General features: G+C 46.8%; 1 non-coding gene across 1 annotated transcript; it reads right to left on the bottom strand.

Moving 5' to 3' along the window:
- Window positions 1–2422: 2422 nt before the first annotated feature.
- Window positions 2423–2548, bottom strand: LOC116902632. Its single transcript, XR_004388209.1, has one exon. It is a non-coding gene; the product is annotated as a U6atac minor spliceosomal RNA (small nuclear RNA).
- Between the last annotated feature and the right edge of the window lie 10797 nt (window positions 2549–13345).

Here is a 13345-nt window from a genome sequence, read left to right as displayed (position 1 = left end):
GGCAGACTGCTGTGTTTGCCCTGCATTTACACCAGTGCTTGGGGTCCACATTGATTTTCATGTCTGCATTATCTACTCAGCTGTCTTCCCTGCTGTGCTCCCGAATCTGCTGAATTTACTTGAAGGGTTCAGTGTAAATCTCTGAAGTGCAGTGCCATGGATCCTGTCAGTGGCCTTGGAGTAAGTGGCTTTGGAACTGGGCACAAACAGCTGTTGCCCTAATTGAATGGCTTTATGTGGGTTTCTGCCCAGTGCCCTGTGTTCTTGGTGTACCTTTCCTGGGCAGACATGAACCAAAGTCTGCTTCCTAAAGAGTAGAGAACTAAAGTCCAATCAAAGTAATAATTCTGATCAAGTCCAACTTATCAGTGAGTATCATAAACCAGCCTGAGTGACAGCCCCAGAGCTCCCCAAGCAATCTGGAGGCAGTGGGAGGCACAAGTGGGAGTCTACTTAGCATTCTAAAAACATGCCACAGTGGGGGCACACATTTAATCCCAGGTATGGGATCCATGGATCTCTGTCAGTTAAGGGCCAGCCGGGTCTACAGAGCTAGTTCCAGGATAGCCAATGCTAGACAAGTCAAAGAGTATTTGCTTTCTGTATACGAGTGCTTTGTGTCTGTGTCCCATGTGTGTGTCTGGTGGCTGTGGAGGCCAGAAGACGCGTCTGATCCTTTGCCACAGGAATTATGGATGGTTGTGAGTGGCCTTATGGGTTCTGGAAGAGCGACTAGTGCTCTTGAACCTTGAGCCCTCTCTCCCAGCCTCTCCCTAACAATTGCATGCTGCTTGTGCAATTTTGGGGTGGAACTTTGTGAACCCCTTAGCTTTCTGATTATTGGGACTAAGTTTCCCTTTGGAGTTCATGAGCTATCCTCCCTCCAAGAGAGGTGGTGTTGCTCTATGGTCCAATGGTGAAGACCTTGGTTACAGCCATGTGGGCCTGAGTGACTTTTCTACTTGTTTGCCTGCCAGTTCTACTCTGAGCAGGTACTATGGGCTGCTCTGTGAGGAGGGCTGCTGCCCTGGTAACGTTTGTGAGTGGACCAGTTCATACCCAAGGTGTATCAGTGTTTGGGGGGAGTTTGCATATTTATGTTAATTTCAAAGTAAGGCATGCAGAAATGACATTCCACAGCTAGCGTTTTGCTTTTAAGTCTAGTGGTTAGACACAAACAAGGCACAGTGTGTACAGGGCTCTAAGCTGCTTCAGTTACTGAGGCAGGGTTTTTCAAAGGCTTATTTGATACATGATAGGTGTTGAGAGTTGAAGACCAACTGAGACCCTGTCTGAAAAATAGCCCCTCTTCTCTCTGTCTCTCTCTTTAAATTTAAATGTATATGAGTACACCAGTATCTTCAGACACACCAGAAGAGGTCATCAAGTCACATTACAGATGGTTGTAAGCCACCATGTGGTTGCTGGGAATTGAACTTTCTGGAAGAGTAGACGGCTGAGCCATCTCTCCAGCTCCAGTAAGACTTTAAAGACAGGACTGCCGGTAGTTCAGTGGCAGTGTTTATCTTGATAAGTACTGGTTTTCACCTTCCCCAACCCACCACTCCCAACTAAAGCAATGGTGGTGTCACGCCCATAATCCCAGAATTTGGGAGTAGAAGGCAGGAGGATGGGGAGTTCAAGATCAGCCTGGACTAGATGTGACCCTCCCTGCCTAGCAGAAATAGGACATGACTATTCTAGAAGCTTTCAACTGTCATGAGTGGAGAGAGCAGTGTGTTTCACAGCATGCCCCACCCCCACCCCCGTTACCTGCTTCAAATATGTCACAGGTCTTTCTCAAGTCTGTTTTGAAGATTATGTGATCTTAGTCTTTCTTTGTCTTAATACTCTTTAGGATTTTGTGCTGTGTGCCCATACTATATGTGCATTTTTGTTATATGAGCACCAACCATATACAGCATGTCTGTGTACACGCACATGCACACAAGTGGATATACACCTCAACACGTATCACAGCACACACAATACCCACTGCATAGGTTTCTGTTACTAAAGATACAGATTAAGTGCCACTGTCAATTTAAGGAAACGTGTGGATACCACCTCCTGGCAGCACAACCTGCTCTAGGAGAGCCCATATGAGCTCCCAGACACAGCTACCTGTTCGTCTGGAGTAGTGCTCAGGGTCTATTTGCTGTTTGAGTATGAAGTGCCAGATTTCTGTCAGGAACACCCTAATAGCTGAAGTCGATGAGCAAATAGCTCTTACTGGGTGGGAAGTTGAGCTACTGTTCATGACAGCCCTCCAAGCTTCAGAACGAAATTGCCCATTTGAAGTAGTCTACATCTGTCCCAAATACACTGGTTAAGAGAGCTGGGCATGGTGATCAGAATAGAAATGTCGAGCTAGGAATCTGTACAAGATTGCGTTTTTTGAGCTTCCAAAACTTGCACACTCAAAAAACAGTGGTTAGATGCCACGAAGTAGGTGGCAATGCCTTAACCGTATGTGTGTTGTTAGGCCCAAGGGCCTCTTCCATCCTTGTCAAGGGGAGTGCTAACCTTCTCTCCTTTCATACAACACGACACTGTCTTCTTCCCGCAGTCTATTTAAAGCCCTCAAACTGTAGCCTCTTTTGGTAATGGTGAATTTTATTTATTAGCTACAAAAACATGTTACTGAAAAGCATTATATATTTCTTCGGTTGCTTAATAATTTAACCGTGGTTATCTAAGAATAAAAACGGTTTATTCATTTTTAACCCGACCAAACTTTAATTTATTCATAGAACCAGCCAATCACAGGCCGAAGGGAACACCGGAAGTTGTGAACGTTCTTGAGCAAAACAGATTCCCCGGAAACAAAACAGGGTGGGCGCACATCCAACCGGGACACGCTTGCGGACGGCGGGAAGTGGGTGTGGGCGGGGACGAATCAGAGGATGAGCGTCTGTTAATCCTTCATGAATTTCCGGGCGACGGTTGTAAGCGCTAAAGTTGGGGTGGAAACTGTGTACAGAGTCTGCGCATGCTCCTCGGCTCGCGCCACTATGATTCGCGCATGCGCAGCGACGGCTGCTACACGTCCGCCGGCGCTCTGGATTCGAGGAAGGCAATGGCTATTTCTGCTTCTGTATCTACGTCCGGTGATCTTCGGTTAAGTTCATTTTATTGAAGAAACCATCGAGCCAGAACCAGCCCCCTTCGTAAAACCACGGTCTGTTAAGAGTGCACACATGTCTAAACAAGGACAGACATACTTAGACTTGCACAAGTGTCATGCACATTTTTACAAACGCGTGGCCAAGTGCACACGTGTGCACATATACATACAAACAGTGAAGGAGCTGTATATATCGGTTGTGTCTACTTTGTAATTTTCGGGCTGCTTGTGTTTTACAGCAGTCAATAGTTTCCTGGGCGTGTGGTACATACCTGTACTCTCGCCACCTGGTAAGTGCAGGCAGGCAGGAAAATTGAGTTCTAAGTCAGCCTAGTCTAGGTGAAGGAGATGTGTCTTAAAAACAAACGGGACTTAATTTGTTAAGGCAGATTCATGGCCAGGCACTGAAGGAATCGAAGTGGTGCCAGGGTTGTTCAGCGAGGTATTGTGGACCAGGTGGGTGTGCATATCACATCTGGAAAGCTGGCATGATTTTAGAGAAGGTCTGTAGAACTGTGCATAACCCCGATTGTTCTGACCATAGCAACTTGAACTCAGATACATAGCTGCCTCTGCCTTCCCAGTGCTGGGTTAAAGGTCTGCAGCACCATGGCCCAGAGGCTAGCGTTGAGTCAGGTTTTTGTACTGCGAAGTTTTAGGACAAGCTTGGTGGCTGCAGGTGGAAAACTGTTGACAGATGGAAAGACAGCAGGTTACCCAACAGATTGTCTATATGAGAGAGCATGGGCCAGGGTCTGCGTCTTCTCCTTGGAAGTATGAGCTGGACCTGAGGCTGGGAGTAGCATTTTGGATGATCTTGGGTAATCTGCAGGGCATTGTGTTGCCTGGAGCTGGGAGAATGAATTGGTAGCTTTTACTTGGCACCAGCACAGCTACATCCTCCTTGTGGGCTCACAGGTTCACTGCAGATAGTAGGAGGAAGCGGGCAGCCGGTTCCATAGGAACCCCAGAGCGGGTCTCTTAAGCTTTAAAAACAAAACAAAGGCATGTTGTCCCCTGACGACTTTTCAGAGTCACTTCTATCATGTGGGTCCCTGGGCTCAAATTCAGGCTGTTCCATCAGCCACTGGATGCCTTTATCCATGGCGTCTTCGCACCAGTCCTCTGTGGTTCCTACCATCAAGGCCTGGCTTTGCATTTGGTGCAGGTGGAGATCATCACCACATTTACAGACCAAGCTGGAATGACTCACGCTAAGGAAAGGCAGCTAGAGGGGCATCTTAGGGTCAGGAGCTTGCTGGAAGGGCCTGCTAGGCCACAGTTCTTTCTTGGACAACCTGCAGAGCCTGTGGGAAACAGGGGGGCTCTTTGTCGTGTTCACCAATAGAGGATGCTCTGCTGGTGCCTCTGGGCCCTGAGCTGTGATAAACACCTTCTCCTCTGTTGTCTTCCACACTAGCACCTGCTCACAGGAAGGCCCAAGGTGCTCATTGAATATATGTCTGGTCAGCATAGGGCTTCCCTCACTGAGGTCCTTGCTATGAACTGTACCAGGCCAAATCTTCACTGATACCCCAGGGATTAAGAAACAGTGAGAACTTGCTGAGACCAGCAGGCTCGTCTGGGCTACAGGTAGAGCGGCTTTCTCCCGTGTGCCTAGAGTCTGGAGCACGAAGATAAACAAATAGAACAATCACTTCTGGACTGGTGGCTGTCCTTAAATGCTCCTAAGGACATCATGAACTGCATACAGAGAAAGTTCTAGAAGCCAAATATGTTCAGGTCACTTCACCAAATCGGTTACTAGATAGAACACAAGCAGCTAAACTGGAATGTCAGATAAAACAATGTTTTTTTTAAGTGCGTGTCCCAAACATTTCACAAGACATATTTCACTAAAACTAACTTGTTTACCCGGGAGTCACATTTAATGGAATATCCTTTATTTTTTAATGTTATTATTTTTTAAAAATGATGTTAATGAGAACTTGCCTGCTTGTGTGTATGTGTGTGATGTACACGAAGGAGGGTATCTGAGCCCTTGGAACTGGAGTTACAGTGCTTGTGAGCTGCTGTGTGGATGCTGGTTATTGAACCGGTCTTTTCTGAACAGCAAGTCTTCTTAATTGCTAAGCTATACACACACACATACATTCACACACACATTCACACACACACACCCTCACACACATTCACAATTCACACATACATTCACACAATTCACACACACATACACACACATACATTCACACACACACACTCACACACATTCACACAATTCACAAATACATTCGCACACACATCCACACACACATATACACACACACATTCACACATACACACATTCACACACACACATACACATTCACACACACATACACATTCACACAATTCACTCACACATTCACACAATTCACACACACATACACACACATTCACACACACATACACATTCACATACACACACATTCACATACACACACACTCACACATTCACACAATTCACTCACACATTCACACAATTCACACACACACATTCACACACACACACATCCACATCCACACACACATCCACACACACATACATTCACACATACACATTCACACACACATCCACATCCACACACACATCTCCACACACACATATATTCACACACACATTCACACACACATTCACACAATACACTCACACATTCACACAATTCACACACACACACACGCACACACTCATACACATTCACACACACATATTCACACACACACATTCACACACACACACATTCACACACACATTCACACACACATCACACACACATAACCACACACACACATACACACCACACACACACACACACATTCACACACACATATTCACACTCACATCCACACACATCCACACACATTATATATCTTTATATAATATAGAATGAAGAACACTAGCATGGGTGTGTTCATTCGGTTGAATTTGTATGTAGATGTGACATGACGTGCCCTTGACAATGGACGGTACCCTGTAACTACCAGCTGAAATAAACTTTTCCTCCCTAAGTTGCTTCTGGTCAGGGCATTTTATCACAGCAACAGACATGAAATTAGGACACCACCTAAGTTCCACTTGTGCAGGGGCATGAAGGAAAGAGAATGCAAATTACATCTGTGCTAAAGAGCCCCTCCTGGGACCCTGAGTTGGAGCTCTTGGAAAGAGCATGATGGCAGAAACAGTAAGGAAAGTGGGTGTATGTGCTATGGTGTAAAGGAAATGAACTCAGCAGGAACCTTGGTTGTCGCTGAGCCCTGACGACCATGGTCTTTACCAGGTAGAAGAGGCTCTTGTGGACCTCAGTGCCTGTAGTCAGTGTACAAGTTGAGCTGTTAAAGCAATTGAGAGCAAATGAGGACTGGAGAGATGGCTCAGTGGTTAGGAGCACTGACTGACTGCTTTCCCAGGGTCCTGAGTTCAATTCCCAGCAACCACACGGTGGCTCACAACCATCTGCAACGGGATCTGATTCCCTCTTCTGGTGTGTCCGAAGATAGCTACAGTGTACTCATATACAATGAATAGCCCTTGTAGCCAGTGTCTGTAACCCCGTGCTGGAGACAGTGGGGGCAGGCTGGTAGTGGACACAGGCTGGACCCTGTGGCTCATTGGCTAGATACCTGTGATCCACTGAGAGATCCTGTCTCAAGAGATAAAAGTGTAGAGTGATTGAGGGAAGCCTCCAACATCAGCCACTGGCTTCCACACATACATGCACAGGCAAACATACATGCACCACACATGACATTATTTATTTAAAATAAATATAGTAAGGTTTCTGTTAAGCTGAAGTTTTCTTCAGATCTCCAACTCCTTTCATTACGTTGACTGCAATACACGTCTTCCTCTTGACTTGGTTCCAGGCACAGTCTGTAGTCTCCTTGGCAGACATCTCATAAGTCTTGTTATCTCCAACATCTTAGGATCTCCACCAAAATCCAGGCTTCACCTTCACAGTTTCATGCAATGGCCTCTCTGGGCCTCCATGCAGGGACAGCCCTTACACATACCTTGCCTCAGCAGCTTTTCTTAGCAATGGAGGGAGATTCCACAACTCCTTTCTTGTATTATTGACTCTAAAGCCAGAACCATGAGGCTGAAGCTGCCAAGTTCTGCTGCTTCCTGGGGCTGCAATATGGCCCCTGGTTCAGTTACACCTGTATCAACTTTCTGTTTTCAAGGGTTTCCCCCTTTGCTTAAGCAGTCCTTAAATTCCTTTCCGCAAATTGGAAGCTTAGCTGTGTGGGTCTTGCCCTGAGGTCACCGCTCCCTTTATTCCAGTTAGCATCAGACTTTTTATCTCCTTGAACACTGGACTTGTCTCCATTATGCCTTCCTGTGTTCCTGTTCTCCTGACATGGGACAATTTGTATTTCTCTTTGTTCAGTTTGCTCCTTTCCATTACACATCTGTATAGGTGATTACTGATAGTCACACCACCTGGTCAATACCTTGAAATCGCCCCTGTCAACATTGATCCAGAACTCTTCAATTTAGCTTCAGCCAGAGTTTTAGGACAAGGGCAAAAAGCAGCCACACTCTTTGTCAAAATATCCCAAGAACTGTCTCTAGGCCATTAAATAATCTTCTCTCAAGCCAGGCCATCATCATATGTAATGTGACCCATCCAGCCCCACTTAAAGCATTCAATTGCTTCCATAATCCATAGTCTATTAAAATTCACATTCTGCCAACAGGAGGCATGGTCAGGCCTGTCACAGTAATATTCCATGGTACCAATTTCTATCTTAGTCACTGTTCTATTGCTGTAAAGAGACGCCATGATCACAACAGTTTTTTTTTTTTTTTCCACTGTGTATCCCTGGCTGTCCTGGAACCCACTCTGTAGACCAGGTTGGCCTTGAACTAGCAGATCTATCAGCCTCGGCCTCCCAGGTGCTAGGATTAAAGGTGTGCGCCTCTCCCGACTGGCTACAGCAGAACTCTTATAAAGAGAAGCTCTTAACTGGGGCTGGCTTACAGTTTCAGAAGTGTAGTCCACTATTACCATGGTGGGGAGCATGGAAGCAGGCAGACACAGTGCTGAAGTTGAGAGTTGTGTGTCCGGATATGGAGACAGCAGAAAGCTACTGGGTCTGGCTTGGGCTTTTGAAACTTAAAAGTTCCCACAACCAGTGACACAGTTCCTCCAACGAAGCCACACCTTCTAATCTTTTCAAATCGTGCCACTTCCTATTGTTAAGTCTCAAACCCTGGAACAAATGGCCGAGATGCTTTTCTAACCTATCAGAGTTAACCTGGCTATCAGGTTTTTCCAGTATCCCTCCCTACCTGTTGCAGGGTCCTCCTTTCTGGTATACCCCACCCCCCTACTCCAAACTCTCCAGCCCAAAGGACTGGACTGTTTTTCCCTATATAACCCAGCCATTTTGGTTACCTGCCCTTTTTGTACTTTTGCACTCTTGGAGGTTGTGCCTGGTTCCCCTGCTCTCCCTTCTCCCCCCTCCTCTGCCCCCTTGGCCCAGCTCAGACTAGTCACATTCTGTAAAAGTATCTTTTGTTTTCCTGTACTTAATTGTCTCTGAGGCTTACTGCTAACCTTGGCCTGGTCTTGGAAGCTTCTAGCTTCTTTATAATCTGATGGAAGTCTAGAATGTTTTTAGCCTCTGAGACTTGCTGCAGAATAGCCTAACCCTTTCTTGTTTCCTCTGAACTCTGGCTGGCTGGTTCAACTCAGCTGTTCTGACTCAAACTCCTCTTCAAGCTGACTGGATCAATCTGGCTTCTTACTCTTAGCCTCCAACTTTTTGCTCTGCTTGGCCTCAAACTGACTCTGGCAATCTGTTCTAATCTCTGGCCCTTCATTCTCGGGCTTGTTCTCTCTTCACCTGTGTCTGTAAAACTCTCCCAGTAAAACTGCCCCCTCCTCTCTCACTGCCCCTTAAGTAGCTTCCTTTTTTTCCTCTCTTCTCATGAGAGCTGCCAGGATCCTATTCGGTCAAATCTTTCTTTGGTTTGTCACTTTGTCTGTCACTCAATTAGACATCACTTTCAAACATGGCTGCTTCCTTCTACAAACTAACCATACCTTCATAGTTTAGGATTAAAGGTGAGTACTAAGGGCATGTCTGTGTTCTAGCTAGAGGAATTAGAGATGTATGCTAGGGCTGAGCCACACCACAACTAGAAATAGTCCCCCTGTCCCCCCAGTAAATAGCACAACCTCAGGATTGACAGTACAGTCAAAGTCCACTCTGGACTCTCAGATGTTCCTGCTTCCCTTTTGCCTAAGGCAAACCTTCTCTTCCTCCGTACCTAGGAGCAGTCGTGTCCTCTCCTTTTTTATTTCTTTTGCATTCACCTTTGAGCCAACGGGGGTCATTTCATTCAAACCATCACATCCAACAAGATGGCTCAGTGGGTAAAGATTGTCACCTCTGAACTCAATGGCCTGAGCTGGATCCCCGGGCCCAGCATCTTGTGACGAGAGAACTGACTCTCATAGGTTGTCATCTGATTTCCACATGAATGCACGTCACAGTGTATGCCCCACCCCCTACAAATAAATGTAATATTTATTTATTACTTAGAGACAGGGTTTCTCTGGGTAGTTCTGGCTGTCCTGGAACTTGCTCTGCAGACCAGGCTGGTCTACAGAGATCTCAAGGCTCTACCTGCTTCTGTCTCCCAAGTGCTGGGATCAAAGGTGTGTGTCGCAATTGCCTGCTGTAAAAAAATGTTTTTTTGTCTTTAAATATTTTAAAATTTATTTTATGTATGTGAATGTTTTGCTTTCATGCACACTAGAAGAGGGAATCAGATTCCATACAAATGGTTATGAGTTACTATGTGGTTGCTAGGAATTGAACACAGCCCCCCTGGAAGAGCAACCAGTGCTCGGTCTCTCCAGCTTGTGAAAAACATTTTAAAAGGAGATTTAAAAAAAAAAAAAAAGGTGTGAGTGGTGGTGCACACCTTTAATCCCATCACTTGGGAGGCAGAGGCAGGCAGATCTCTGAGTTCAAGGCCAGCCTGGACTACAGCGTGAGTTTCAGGACAACCAGGGCTACACAGAGAAACCCTGTCTCAAAGAAACAAAAAAATAGTATTTAAGACATTAGATAAGGCCAGACCTATGGGTTTAGAGATTGGTTCAACTAGTTGGAAAGGGAAACTGCTTTAACAGTTAAAGTTAGACTCTGTTCATTAAGTTCAAAGCTTTCATTCATAAAATCAATTAACAATGTAGACTGCCCATCTGTCTCTGAGGACACCTGTCAGCTAGTCAGCACCCTAAATTCTCCCAGAGTCAGCTCATTTAACGTCTCTTTGAGTCTGGCGTCCTTATGGTCACCAAACCCCTGTATGTGGTGTTTGTTTGTTTGTTTCTTCGCTTTTGTTTTCTGAGATGGGGCTTCTTTGTATAGCCCTGGTCATCTGGACCAGGCTGGCCTGGAACACGGAGATTCCTCTGCTGATCGGTCCCATGTTATATCGTTATTGACCTTATGCCCATCCGATTACCCTCATTGTAACTCTTGACATATGTGGGGAGACATTCACTGATGTTGGGGAACCCCTGGAAGAATGATTTCCCACAGTCATGCTAAGAGCAGTGTCTTCCGGACCATGCCGCACAGATGCGAGACAATGCTGGAACAAATTTATGTAACATTCCAGTCTCTTTGAGGGGCCACACTTTCCTCTGTGACCCCACACAGTTCGAGGCTTCAACTTTGTGCCGCTCACCCTGTGGGCCATGTCTTTGCCAACCAGCTGAACCGAGCTTCTCTCCCTGCTCTACCAAAATCTGCTTAGCATTATCAGCCAACAAATCCAGCCTATCCAGTTTGATTCCTCTGCAGTTATGCCACATGTTTAATGGTGCACTGGAGGCAAGGCCATTCAGGTGAGGAAGCTCTTTCAGCCTCTTCCAGCACGCACTTTTGGGAGTCTGGATTTCCCAGGTCTCAGATGCAGTTTCTGCTCTTGATCTGGAGGAAGTTCCTCCATTGTCCACGAGGAGGCGGGCTTGCACCACTCAGGGTGCAGGGGCTCTGGAAAAGCCAAAAAAGCCTCAGACCTCGGGCAGGGCTGCTTTTGTTAACTTCCACTTCTCTTTGGCTTGGACAAGTTGCCCACTCAGACTGGGGTTTGTTTCTCTCTTCCCAAAGGGACTGATCAGAGAAGTATATAATGTGGACTTGGTTCTGGGGCAGGCTCGGGAGGCCCAGCTATGACTGCCCTATTTCCAGATGGAGAAACTAAAACTTGGAATGCTCACAGGGTGCTGGGGTGATGACACCGGCCACTCTTGGGGTGTTCTGATCTTGTTCTAGCACCTTGGCTGACAAGCACAAACGGAACTGGGGTCTACAGCCCCAAAGGACTTTGGGATGCTAGGGAATACCCTGGGCTTGTGGCTTGGTGTGTAGTTATGTTTTGGGTCTCCAGTAAGTGCTGTGGTGGGCCAGTTACTGCCCATTGCATATGTACTGTGCATACATGCAATTCCCATGTGTGATGATTAATGTTGACCGTCAGGTTGACAGGATCCAGTGTCACTTATGAGACAAACCTCTAGACATGTCCTCAAGGAATTTTCTAGATTGTGCTTCTCCAGGTAGGAAAACCCCTACCCCCGAAACTGGCCAGTACCATTTCATGGGCTGGGGTTCTATTCTGAATAAGAAGAAAGTGGGCTGAGTACCAGCATTCATCTGTCTCTGCTTCCTCAGCATGGATGCCACATGACTAGTTTCCTCAGGCCCCTGCAGCCACATCTTCCCCACCCTGGTGATGTGAACCCCCTCTCCCCCTCCCTTCTTTGAGTTCCTTTTGTCAGGTGTTTTGTTAAATAGCAACAAGGGAAATAACAAATGCTCCGTAGGTTTTTTCCTACCACCCAGGAGACAAATGGAAGCGTGAGTGAAGAGCCCAAGCCAGTCACCAGATTCTCTGAGGGACATAGTTTGTAGTTCTGTAGACCTGATCATCTGTTTTTGTGAATGGCCTGGGAAAGATACAACCAACCGGTCAGTGGCTTTGAAGGCTCAGCCGAGTCCCCACAGGGGACAAAGGGCTGGGCTAGAGGTTTGTGGTGTGTACGACTGGCTCAGGTGGCTTAACAGGACCGTGTCTGTGGACACCTCTGGCTGTACCAGCACTTCGCAGACAGGCTACTGCTCAGACTCTGGGTTGATTTTTCTGTGTCTCGATGAGACTGGTGTCCGTTTTAAAGTAGCTGCCGTCTGCTGGAGCCCGAGTTCTGGCAATTAGCTCCTTATTTCTCACGGCAGAGAATGACTGAGGCCAAGCTCTCTCTGGGAGATGCCCCCACAAGTGACCAAGGCTGACTCCCTCTGGGGGATGCCCTTGTGCTTCTAGTTTAGCAGGCCTTGGATGGTTTCCTGCTTTTGTGGGGAGGTGAATGACTATCCAGTGGGGTGAGCCTTCTCCTTGGGGCCCTCTATTAATAAAACAACAACTGACCCCCGGACGTGCAGGCAAATGAGGGGACACAGTATTCCCAGGGTCGGCGTTGGTCCAAAGACCTTTCGTGCCTGACCCAGCCGCCTCTGGAGTGCTCCCATCCTGCTCTGGCCCCTTGGCTGAAGGACCGGAAGTTCTGCATGGTCCAAGCTGGGGCTGCTCTTCCTCCAATATATAAATAACCCACTACCAGCTCCCTGGGAGAGTCCTAAGGGCCCAAAGGAGGGAGGGACAGGGCCCCAGGCCCTTGAGACCAGGCATGACTCAGATAAAGTCATCTGCTTTCCAGGTTGTTACAGAACCTTCTTGGACTACCCTGGTGCTGTGCTGTTTGCAGAACCCAGAGGCAGCCTGGATGAGGGCGCTTGCTCTGTTTCTCTCATTCAGTCGTTTTTGTGGAATCAGTGGCTATTGGCTGGGATAGACATGGAGACAATTTTCTCCTGGCTCTGGAAGCCTAGCTGTGCTGGAGAGGTGGACGACTGAAAGCCAGGGCAGGGACCAAATTTCTATCATCCATCTAGAGCAGTGGTTCTCAACCTTTTAATGCTGTGACCCTTTACAACAGTTCTTCATGTTGTGGGGACCCCAACCATAAAATTATGTCCATTGCTACTTTGTAACTGTAATATTGCTACTGTTGTAAATCATTATGTAAATATCTGTGTTTTCTGATGATCTCGGGTGACTCTAAGATCCCGTAAAATGGTCGTTTGACCCTCAGAGGGGTCCTAACCCGCAGGTTGAGAAGAACTCCTGATCTA

Source organism: Rattus rattus, chromosome 5 (assembly GCF_011064425.1).
Source record: "Rattus rattus isolate New Zealand chromosome 5, Rrattus_CSIRO_v1, whole genome shotgun sequence".
In the NCBI taxonomy this organism is placed as follows: Eukaryota; Metazoa; Chordata; class Mammalia; order Rodentia; family Muridae; genus Rattus; species Rattus rattus.
This window is presented reverse-complemented; position numbering and strand designations above follow the sequence as displayed.